The sequence below is a fragment of the Canis lupus genome, chromosome 4, assembly GCF_048164855.1.
Source record: "Canis lupus baileyi chromosome 4, mCanLup2.hap1, whole genome shotgun sequence".
NCBI classification, from domain to species: Eukaryota; Metazoa; Chordata; class Mammalia; order Carnivora; family Canidae; genus Canis; species Canis lupus.
In genome coordinates, this window is record NC_132841.1 from 77,404,930 (window position 1) to 77,417,113 (window position 12,184).

Consider the following 12,184-nt stretch of genomic DNA (forward strand, 5'->3'; position numbering starts at 1 on the left):
AGCATCTATCAAAACTAGTATCTCAATATAACTTCGTTCCTTATAAATATCTAACTTATGAATCATGTGACTAATTTGTGTTCAGTAAGAAAATCAGCTCCCTACTTTGTAAGAATGACTCTTTATATTTGACAACATGAAATTACCTTTTTTTTTTCTGCCTTCCTCCTCAAGTTGCAGGCTACACCAGATATTTAAAATGTACCTTTGCCAAGACCATATTTATATATAACTAATACATCTTTATAATTCTTGTGTCACAAGGAAGTATTTATTCATCTTATTGTTCTGTGTTCTTCAGCTATCTAAAGTTATTTTACATAATAAGTGAGTTTGTAAAAGTCTTTGGGATTGTATCATTTAATAGAAATTTTGCTATGTTCATTTATATTATTTTATCTTGGCTGATTCAATAATTCATTAGGGAAAAACTGTTTTTGGACTTGCTAGCACCAAGAGAGGAAATAAGAAAGAAGAATCACCCCTGAGTAAAAACCTTATTAACAACTATTCAATGAATTTAATCCTTTCTGGAATGCTGCCACCATTTATTTTTTTGGCATGCTGGTATATTAGATTTTATACCAGTAGTTCTTGTGTATACACCAGAAACATTCTTCTGATTATCAAAGCACCAGGGAAAATTCAACCTGACCTGACCTCTGCTTATACTATGAAAAGGGAAGGGATATAGCATTAAAAGTTATCAGTCTATTATTAAGAGATAAAAGAAGCAAGAGGGAAACTCATAAGTGAACTAAAATATGCTCATCAAAGATTAGGCAGTCTTAATTGCTACCGATGATTATTGTTCATATAGAGACACTGGGAAAAAGATATGTCCCATCCAAAATATGAAGCTTTTTCAAAATGACTAATTAAGAAATACTGATTCAGAACTGAAAATTTCACTTGAATGAGAATGTGCAGAGTTGCATGCCACTGACTTTTAAGTCTACAGAGGTCTGTATGAAATACAAATGCTGAAATCATAATTGTATAATTAAAACTTTAAGAAAACACAATGAAGAAAATAAAAGCTGGGTAAATGGACAAATAACTTTTAGACAGTTTTAACTTAGTTCAAAATACTTATTAAATACCATCTACTAACAAAGCAAAGTGGTCAATATATTTAAAGATCTATAAAATTTGGCCTAGTTCTTGGGTTTAATTGAGGATTAATAAGAGTTGATCAATAACATACAAAGAACAATAGAAAATAAAAATATCCGTGAAGATGTACAAGCACATTTCTATGCCTGCTCAAATCTTTGAAATAAAATTACATTAATTTATTTATATCTTCTCTGTTGAACAAGGCAAGCTTCTATTTGGTTTTGGAGACCAAAGAGAGGTATTCAATGAAGGAATTCATTTCAGGTGGATCTTGAAAGGAAGGGTAGGATTCCAACAGGAAGAAATGAAAGGAAGAAAATTCTAGGAAGAAAAAAATATGTATGTGTGATCAAATCCACCAAGTTTTGGTGAACCTTGGTGTATGTATGTGTAAAAAAGCTAGGCACTTCTTACCTGCATTTCATGGCTGTATTTTATACATTTTGATACATTTTACTTTCACTCTATTTCCAAGAAAATCTTTAAATTTGCCTTGTATTTCCCCTTTGCTTCAAGGTTATTTTTGTTTACCAATGAAAGGGCCTTTTCATTTCTGATACATTATTAATGTTGGTTTTGTTTCATTTTGCTCAGTTAAAGGCTATTTCTTTTACTTTGATTCTTTGGCAACTATTGAGGTGTGTTTTGTGTGTGTGGTCTACTGTATGGGAATGAACGTTCTGTAAGATCTGCAAAGTATATTTTCATCATTTATGTATATGTTCAAATATATATGTAAAATATTTACCACATTCTTTTGATTCTGTTTTTTTTTATATCATGTGCATTTGCCAAAACTTTGTCCACTTAATTGTGAGAGATGTCTTAAAATCCCTGCAGTTGGTGAGTTTCTAGCCCATTTCTCTTTGCATTACCTGTTGTTTCTACTCTGTGAAAGCTGTTGCTGCATTTGGGGGGCATAACTATCAATCACTCTCTATTTGCATTCTCCTGGCACAGAATATGCATACGGGACGAATCATAATAGTAGTGTTGAATTGGTTTAAAAAAAGTGAGCACACTCATGTACTATGCAGTAGATCAATAAATAGATTGTTAACATCATCTAAGAAGTTCCTTGGCCTCTTCTAGTTACTTTTCACTCACTTCCCTTTGGTAGCCACATACTAGCTTTGAAAATCAGCTTTAGCTTTTCCTGATTTTGAACTTTATATAAATAGAATTAAGCCATTTTTTTCTCAACCTAGTATGATGTTTGTAGGATCTGCCCCTATTTATTTTTTTTAAGAATTTATTTATTTATTTATGAGACACACAGAGAGGCAGAGACATAGGCTGAGGGAGAAGCAGGCTCCCTGTGGAGAGCCCGATGCGGGACTGAATCCTAGGACCCAGGGATCATGACCTGAGCCAAAGGCAGATGCCCAACCACTGCACCACCCAGGGGCCCCTGCCCCTATTTCATATAGCAGTAAGTTGTTCATTGTGATTGCCATAGTATTCCATTAATTGCTGGTGTTGAGAAGGGCTGCTCAGATCTTCCTTCAAGAGGACTTGCTTACCTGGCTTGGCTTTTGGGAGCATTGTCAGCAAAGGGCCACCTGCTGTCTCTTCTATCTGTTCTGTTTCAGCTGCAGAGGATTTCCTTACTTATGTTATGCACTTCCTGTAACAATCCACATCTGGTTACTGAGCTTGGCAGATGTTATGTGGACCACCTTATTTTAATCCAGTTTAGACTATTCTGATCAGTTATCTTCATGCCCAAGATTCCTGCCTGTTTCGCACTGAGGTTTTGTTGGTCCTACGTCAAATTTCCATTTTCCCCTGTGTTCATTTAGCAATTCTCTTTCCTTCTTTTCACATGTGTCAATCTCTAATAAACATCTTCCACCTCAAGCTCTAGCTCAGAATCTTCTTCCAGAGAATTCGACCTGTGGTATCTATTTTAGGAGAATACTGTAGAAGAGCATCTGTTGTCTCTAATTATTGGCTATTACCAACAGAGCTCTAAGAGCATTCTAGTATATTTCTATTAGGAATATATCTAGGTGTGGAATTGTTGGATAATGGAGCATTTGTTTACTTAGTTTTAGTAAATGTATTTTTAAAAAATGAATATATTTACCACTGGTGTAGGAGAATTGCAGTTGTTCAACATCTTCACCAAATCTTGGTATTTTTAGTCTTTTATACTTTAGCCTTTTTAGTGGCTGTGTAATGGTCTCTCACTGTGGTATTAATTAACATTTTTGATTGACTAATGCAATTCAGCAAAATTTCAAGTATTCGCTGAATATTTACAGATGTATGTATTTTATATGAAGTAGCTTCTTAAGTCTTTTGCATGTTTTAATTGAGCTGTCAGTCTTTTTCTTATTGATTTTAAAGTTCTTCATTATTTTGGATATAAGTTTCTTTTTGAATTGATATAATATATATGTTGCATATTTCTTCTTTTAATCTGTGGTTTACTTTTATTATTCCTAGAGTGGTGATTTTGGTTAACAGACATTCTTAATTTTAATGTAGTCTAATCATCATTTTTTTCTTTATGTGAATAGTTTTTGCATTTAATTTAACAAAAATTTTCTGCAGGGCAGTTATTCAATAAATTTTTAATCCATCATTCCCAGAAAAGGGATTTTTAAAATCTTTTTAATGTCTAAAAGATCTGTGGTGGCATTTTTTTTCATTCCTGCTATATAGTTTTAAAGATTTCTTTATTTAAGAGAGAGAGAGACTGTATATGCACAAGTAGGAGAGGGACAGAAAGAGAGAAACTCAAACGGACTCTGTGCTGAAAGTGGAGCCAACACAAAGCTTGATCTCAGGACCCTGAGATCATGACCTGAGTGGAAACCAAGAGTTGATTGCTCAACTGACTGAGCCACCCAGGTGCCCCTCATTCTTGATATTTCTAATCTATGGTTTCTCTTGTATCCCTTTACAGTTATCCGACTTCATATTTAAGTTTTCCATTCATAATTTGAAATGTGTCATTCCATTATTTTCTGTAAGAATATTTTTTTCCTAATGGTTGCATTTAAACAAATAACTTTATAAAATACCCTTAGCTTTACGTTCCTTTGTGGTTATTACTTACCCTTTTCTGTTATTAATGTTGAAATTATCTAGTAATTCTTCACAAAGCCTTTCATTTCCTCCATAATTTCATCTGAAGTATGATCATTTGACTCTAAGTTTCTATAAACAACTGAAAATTTAGGTGGCTTTAATGAAGATTTAGGTGATTTTCTAAAAAAAAAAAAATATGGATAGTTCTTAAGTGGTGATTTTCATTCAAACTTCTCCATGTCCTGCTTGCTCTATTTTAAGAAGGTATCACTGTAATATGGGGTTCCCCAGAGGTAGATCCTTAGATGAGGATTCATTTGTACATAATAAATTAAGGAAACACATGAAAGCAAAACTGGGAAAGGAGTGGAGGCAGGAAAAGAGGAAAGGAGAATCAATCAAGGAGGGTGCAGTTTTCGGCAATGTCCTAACCTCAGCCATAAATTACACTAGCCTTTTTTTTTTCTTTTTCCTGGCTCTGGGAGCAAGAGCTGGGCTTACACCTGCATTCATTATTTATTGACTAAGAGATGACTGTGAGTTACCTCTGCTCTCTCTGCTTGTACAAGCAAATCTGCTCTAGTACCCGGAGGGCAGTATCCCAAAGAACAGTTGCAGCTGAGGGCTTGCTTATAAAATCAAACACACTAGAAAGCTGGGTAAGTATCACATAGAAAGGAGACAAGGGATCTGAGGGGGACCTGGACTGAGCATGGGTAATTTCCACTCTGCTAATCTTAACCGTCCAATTCCCTTACACCCACACCTTAGATATTTTAGATAGCTTACTCTTTATGGATATTGAAAATGCAAATGTTGATGAAATCTGCTTTATTAACATTTTTCTCTCTTTCATCATATATATGGAGAATACTGGCTTTGAAGAGACTTAAAAATGCTTACCTATATTATTATAATGGATATAAATAATTTATTTCAACTTAATATTTTAACAGTTATACTGAGCTTATTGTTTAATAATGTAATCAGAAGATCTAGCTGATTTTATTTCAAGAAAATTGATTGTATTGTAAATAAAATGAAATGTAGAGGCTTTGAGGGTTTTATAAAACTTTATAACTTCTAAAGACGACCAACTAGTGAGTACCAGGATCAACTAGTTAATATATATTACATAAATTCAGTGAATCTTTCTTTTCACAATTTTATGTTTCATTCTTCCTTATTTCCAAATGTCTATACCTGAAACCATTGTCATCTGAAGTGTAACCACTGAATGCTTTTGTGTGGTGGCAGGAGTAGAGGAGCAAAGGAGAAAGTACTAGATCCTAAGATAGGGATAAGTTCATTAATACTCAATGTATTTTAATTAGAACAGATCTTCTTGTTAGTATATTCATGAGTTACTATATATTATCTATGCTGTTCAGGTCTTCTTTGATTTTCTTGATATTAAAGCAGCAGGATTTAATGATTATATTATTAAAATTCTTTAACCTACATGAATTAGGATATAATGGCTCAATAGTAAATAAAAGAAGTTTCCTGTAAAGATAGAAATCACTAAAAATTCAGCTGAATTTTACTAAACTATAAAAATTTTTAATTTTAAAAGTAAGCCAAGAATGTCTCAGGATTAGATTTTAATAAAGGATTGAAATACCATATTCCTTTAAATTTTGATACAACTAGCAAAATGGTAAGAACCTGAAAAAGAAGCTATTTCCAAATTAAGCTATCTGATTATTTGTGAACATGTAAGTGAAAGAAGTCTTGTCCTAAATTTATGTAAAATTTTTGGAAAGTATTTTATTCTACCTGCATATGCCCACATAACTTTAAAAAATATTCTTGAAAGGGCATTTTGGATACCATTCGTTGATATGATTTTATCCAGTGCGGGGGAAACATAAACTGTTCAAGTTTCTCAAATAGTGACAACCCAGGCCAGTTTAGTCAAACTATTATGAGAAACACACCTGTTGTCTCCTATAACTGGACTCTGAGGCTATGACTTATGGGTAGGAGAAGAAGTAAGGCTAAATGGATGTGTGAACACCTTGGTTTCTTATGATTATGACCCCTATGATAGGAAACTTAATCTACAATAACCCCCCAAATATTGAACTACCTGACTCAGTATCATCTCTTATTGGCACACCAAGACTATTCCTCTGTATATTCAACATCTATATACTGAAAGATTATCTCTAAATCCCTCTCCTGTCCTTTCAGGAAGTTCATATAATTAGACCATTTATTGCCCTGTATCTCATTACTGTTTATTTCACATGCATCTGAACTTCCTTCAACAGAAGATAAAGGAATACGAAAATTTGAGGGGGAGACAGTGATGGTAAATATTAGAAATTCAAACATTAGATTCACTCCAAAATGCAAAATCTATTATGTTTAATTTTTAACAAAGGTTGTGGGAGATAGAGATTTCGAGGATGGTGGGAGAAGCAGAAGTCAGAGGTGGGCAAGCACCAAGTTGCATCATCAAAGCTAGCAGCAGAGTCTGTGTCAGACCACTTACCTCAGAGATGAGCCTCAAGGCATGTTCTGATTTATAAAGTAGAAGAAATAAAGCTGCTTTTGGAAGAAAGAGAAATGGGGAAGAGGTGAGCATCCTTTCACTTATTCTGGTTTTGGGAAGCAGAGGAGGACAGGGTTCACAGGAGAAGCCATATTGGAAAGATGCTGTCTGTCTCTGGAGTAGCAGAGGAGAAAATCTATGACTCTGCATTTCTCTATCCTTTCATTTCCACAGAATCTTCTACAAATACAGGGCCTGAGAAAATCCTACTCATTTAATGATTAATTAAAGAAAAAGAAAAAAAGGAAAGGAACTAGCCCATAAAAGAAAATGTGCATAAACTTCTGTAGAAATTATCAAAAACCATTATACTGACCAGAAGAATATTTCATAGAGCAAATTAAAATTAAAGCCAGAAGGAGAAGGAGGAGGAAGAGAAGTTAATTTTATGTGTCATCGTGGCTGGGCCATGGTCCCCAGATATTTGGTCAAAAACCAGCCTAGATGTTTGCATGAAGGTCATATTTAGATCGAGATTAACGTCAGAGTCAGTAGACTGAGTAAAGCTGGTTACTCTCCATAATGTGGGTGGACTTCAAGCATTCAGTGGAAGCCTTAAAAAGAAATGAGTAGAGTCCCCTGAGAGAGAAGGAATTTTGCCTCCAGACTATCTTTAAACTCGAACTACGATATCACCTTTTCCTGGGTGTCCAGGCTGCTGCCTACCCTACAGATTTTGGACTTGCCAGACTCCACAATTGCAGGTGCCAGTTCCTTAAATAAATCTCTCTCTCTGTATATACATATATACACATACGTACACATGTATTTATATAATATATATATATTTATACATATATAAGTACATGGATATGGAAGATGAGAAAGAGCCAAAGACAAGGAAAGAAAGAACACGTACAAAGTTATCCTGTATGACAGACCTTTTTTGTAAAAGGTTATATTCTGTACTTGAGTTGGAATTTATTTTTGTCCCCAGTTTCAGTAAATTGCAAAATGCTCTATTCACACAAACAAAAGAGTTTGAATAAAGCTGATTTAATTTAGTCAACCAATTACTTGTCGACAAGAGAATGTTCCACTTTTTAGAATATTGTTATCATGTAAACGTGATTGATTTGTGCTTTGAGTGATTATAAGATCACTGGATGATCTGAAAATGTGCTTTGACAACATAAGATATTTCGACATTGCCTAATTTCCAGCATGGTAAAAACTATACCTGAAAGGATGGGTATGACTTCAACAACAGAGGACTTTTCAGAGTATATTTTAGACTCGTGAATAATTAGATAATACTTTGGCCTCTTGTCTGCAAACACATTTTTGTGTGTGAAATGTACACATTTGGTTAGCATCATTTTCATCCTCAGAAAAAGACTGATTTTACTGCAGTGATTTTTAATAAGAAATAAATGACTTTGAACTCTATTTAAGGAGGGGTAGGATATTTATGAGGAAAGGAGCTTTAGGAAGGCTCAAGGGGAAATGTCAGTACTCACTCAAGAAGAACAGAAAATGTCATTTTGCATTTTAAAAAACATGCTCATGACTTTGCTGTAAAATTCACAAAACCTTTTGTGGCAGGGGAAAACTTTACTTGATTAGGTGGCACCGTACATAGATATATATCAAATCCTAACTGCAGTGACTACCAGAGAAATGTTCATTGACATCCGGGGAAGACAAGCCCCTTTATATCACAGTGTTATTTGCACTTATACTGGAGTGGAAATACACCACAAGGACCGCAGCATTAAACTCTGTCAATTCTCAAATTTCAATTGTCTGCATGAGTAAGCATCATTTCCTAATAATAGCTAGAAAGACTGTTTTCAGTTGTAAACACTTTTCCTTTTGATCGAAAAAATACTATTTATGTCCTTAAGAGCTTCTCCAGGGTTAAGACTTGTTTTAAACATATTTTTTCCCCTTTGTGAATACCAGTGCCTATCAGTTTTAAAACAAGCCCCAGAATTCATTGAGTTTAATTGACTTCTGTTAATTATTAATTTAAAAAAAAATTAAAGATTTTATTTATTTATTTATTTGACAGAGAGAGAGAGAGAGAGAGGGTGAGAACATGAGCAGGGAAGCAGCAGGCAGAGGGAGAGGGAGAGGGAGAAGCAGGCTCCCCACCCACTGCAGAGCCTGATGCAGGGCTCCATCCCAGGACCCCGGGATCATGACCCAAGCCGAAGGCAGATGCTTAACCACTGGAGCCACCCAGGCACCCCCCGTTAATTTTTTAAATACAATATATGCACGGGATGAAAATATCCTCCAAAATTCTAGGATAATAATTAGAAAGGTGACACATTCCTTTGTTCCTTTTAACTTTTCTTCTTTTTATTTGTTTTGGTTTCTACCACCAAACTCCAAATAATATATACATTTCTGAGAGACGAGGGATGTGTTTTTTAACACTAATATTGATCTCACCATTATTGCAACCAAATTCTCCATATTTTAATCTGTAACACTTCTATTAATACCATTGCAGATTGGGTTTTCGAGGAACAAGCTGTGAGGTGAAGATCCGTGTGCAGGAAGTCTATTAGGGCGTGCTTTGACAATCTTAGCCTTGGGGGAGGAGGATGAAAGATGGGGGAAGAAAAAACCAGGCTGCCATGAAAGCTTGGCAAAAGCCCTTGCAGGCACCATGCAGAGCTGTGACACTGGAATGACCCTGAGTTGTCCCTAGGTAGGGACCTTGGGACTTATACCACACATTAACCAGCCACTACATGCCAGTTGCTCCCAATAAAGGCGTGTGACCTTAAGGAGGGTGACTCTTTAGACAAAGGGCCATTCTTGGAGTTGGCAGCAGTTGAAGACTACCTGCCAGCTGCACTCCCAGCGGTAAGAGGATTAAGTTCTTTAACGCTAAGGCAGAGTCTGAGTCTGAGCAGTGCACCGCAGTGCTCCCTACACTTGTCATTCTAACTAAGGGATGAAACACCTACTTTTGTACCCTGATCTTTCGGTTGCATGTTTTGACTCATAACAAATGCTTAAACATAAGATTATATTTTCTCTCACATCAACAAAGACAGAAGCAGGAAGTCCTGTGGTGTTCTGCTGAGTCTGTGGTAATCAGGAATTCAGGCACCTTCTATCTTTCAACTCTTTCTTCCATAGCTCTGGTTTCCATGCTTGAGATTACTTTATGTCCAGGGTAGATGTTAGGACTCCATATGCCTTTCCACTTCAAGCAGCAGAAAGAAAGGGCCAAAGGGTAGGTCATGCCCCAACTGACTGCCTAACAAATTGAACCTTCTAAATATTTTTTTGGGAAATGACAATCACCTGGTGCAGTGAGCATCAAGGAAGACCAGGAAATGTCACCTTGAGCTGAGTATATTGCAACATTGAAATAACTATTTGTTACTACAGAAAAAGGGGACCCTGAATATGGGAAACCAGTAGTCTTTGAAAGTGTGTGTGTGTGTGTGTGTGTGTGTACATATATTTATATGTAATTTTCTTTAGCTTTGGCAAACAATCATTTGTTCTCATTGATTTTAAATAGTGTTCTTAATTATGTGATAGCTAAACAACTATTTTAAATGTTCAATTCAATAGAGATTTACAACATTGAAAAATAGTTTAAAGCTAGGCATTCTATGTATGTCATTTAAACAGAAATATTTGAAACCTCTGCATTTAGAAAGAAAATTCTTCTTTTTAAGCTCTACCACCCATGTAACCAAATTGCAGAAGCATTCACAAAATGTTTAAGATCCAAATGTACAAAGTGTTGGAAACTACTACTAAAAATGCTATGACTATAACATATGTAAGGGAGGGCTAGCCAAAGCATCCTTGACCAAAACAGTAATAAAATGTAGATGGTAAGATATGTAAAAACCAAAAAAAAAAAAAAAAGGAGATTTCCAAAGAGAAGAAAGGTTTTCAGAAATAGCTTTGAGAATATATATTTCTTTCCTTAACAAAACTCCATTCCTTTTCAAGAGGAAAAGGGCACTGGGTGTACTCATTAATTAAAATACATTCCAGTAAAATGTTATGCACCATTTGTTGATTATTAGAGTAGTTAATATTAGTCCTAAACCAGAAACCTTCTCATTATCATAGTATTATGAATTTTTGTCAGCTAAAAAATAAAATTCCAAAGTAAGGAATGTAAAGTAGGAAGTGTTTGAAGGAAAGAGAGGAATTGAATAAAGTATATAACAATAAAAAGAAAAAACCTAGGAAGTTAACTATTGAAAAAGGAATGATTTAATAAATCTTCAAATATATAAAGGGCTTTGTGGAAGTATGGTAATCAATATTTTTCTTATATTGAAGACAGAACAAGGGAAACTAGGCTTAATATTAAGCATGACGGATTTGAGTTAGCTAGTAGTAAAATATTTTCTGACAGTGAGAAAGTTCAGTGAATCTCTTTCGAAGGTCTTTTAAACAAGAATGGATTTTTACTTTTATTCTTTATGCGTGATATGACTGATTATTGAAAAACTGGGTGATATGATCCATTTTCACACTAAATAAATTACGGATTATGTGTGAAACATCCTCACTAAAAATACTTCCCCAAAAGTTAAAATAATCTTTATTTATGGAAGAAAATTAATAGTAAATTGACTTGGAATAATATAATTCTATTTGGTATGATCCAGTCCTAAGTCTGTCATTTTTAAAATTTGAACCCTTACCAGAGATAGGACGGGACTGAACCCAAACATGAAAATTGAAAGGCAACTTTCCTTAATGTACTTTGCAAGAGTTATTGGGTATTTTTAAAATTCACCCTTTCTAAAGATCAATGTCAATTAGGAAAAAAAAAAGTTTATTTCTCAACAGATTACAAATGGTAAAGTTTTGGGAACATAAAATAATAACTTGTCTTTCTTTCTGGTTTGTTCAAGAGCCATGGTTTCTTCTAAGCAACTCAGAGACATTCTCATGAGTTATTCTCACTTAGGGAGAAAACAAAACTTAGTTTTGCAAAGATTTTTCATGTGCAACCACCCATTGGGAAGGAGATTCTTTACAGGACTCTATGATGCTTACTCCTATACAGGCTGCCAACCATGATTAAACTTTCTAAAAACAGGATATCCCTGAGCAGCCTTCTGTAGCCATAAGTTTCAATAGTAAAAATGACAGGATAAGGTTTACTATTATTCATCTAACTTTGATTTTAAAATGACTTTAAAAAAACCCCACGGTTCCATTTAATAGAGAACTTGTCTTTTGGTCTGAGGTTAGTGAGGGCCGAACAGTCTGGATGTACATAAAGGACAAGAAAAGATTTATTTTTAAGGCTAGAAGTTTAAATTAATTTAGTTTAAACTGATAATGAATTACAAGAACTTTCTAAAGTTAAATTAGAAGCCTGTAAATTGAATCTTTGAAATATCTTTACATATCATAATTGCATGAAGCATATTTTTCAGACTGCTTGCAAAAAATCATTTTGTTTATCATCCCCAGGCTAAGACTTTTTTTCTCTTGGTTAGGAAAATTCTCATAAGCTTC

At 34.5% G+C, this 12,184-nt stretch overlaps 1 long non-coding RNA gene across 2 annotated transcripts in view; it reads left to right on the plus strand.

The window, feature by feature from the left end:
• The window catches only part of LOC140632707 (uncharacterized), a 668,295-nt gene that overhangs the window by 543,213 nt on the left and 112,898 nt on the right, over positions 1-12,184 (plus strand). Inside the window, exon 7 of one of the 2 annotated variants that reach the window (XR_012030353.1) lies at positions 6,548-6,700. The exons of the other annotated variant lie outside the window; for it this stretch is intronic. This is a non-coding gene — a long non-coding RNA (uncharacterized lncRNA). Of the gene's footprint in view, positions 1-6,547; positions 6,701-12,184 lie in introns of those variants that run through there. 2 annotated transcript variants of the gene reach the window in all.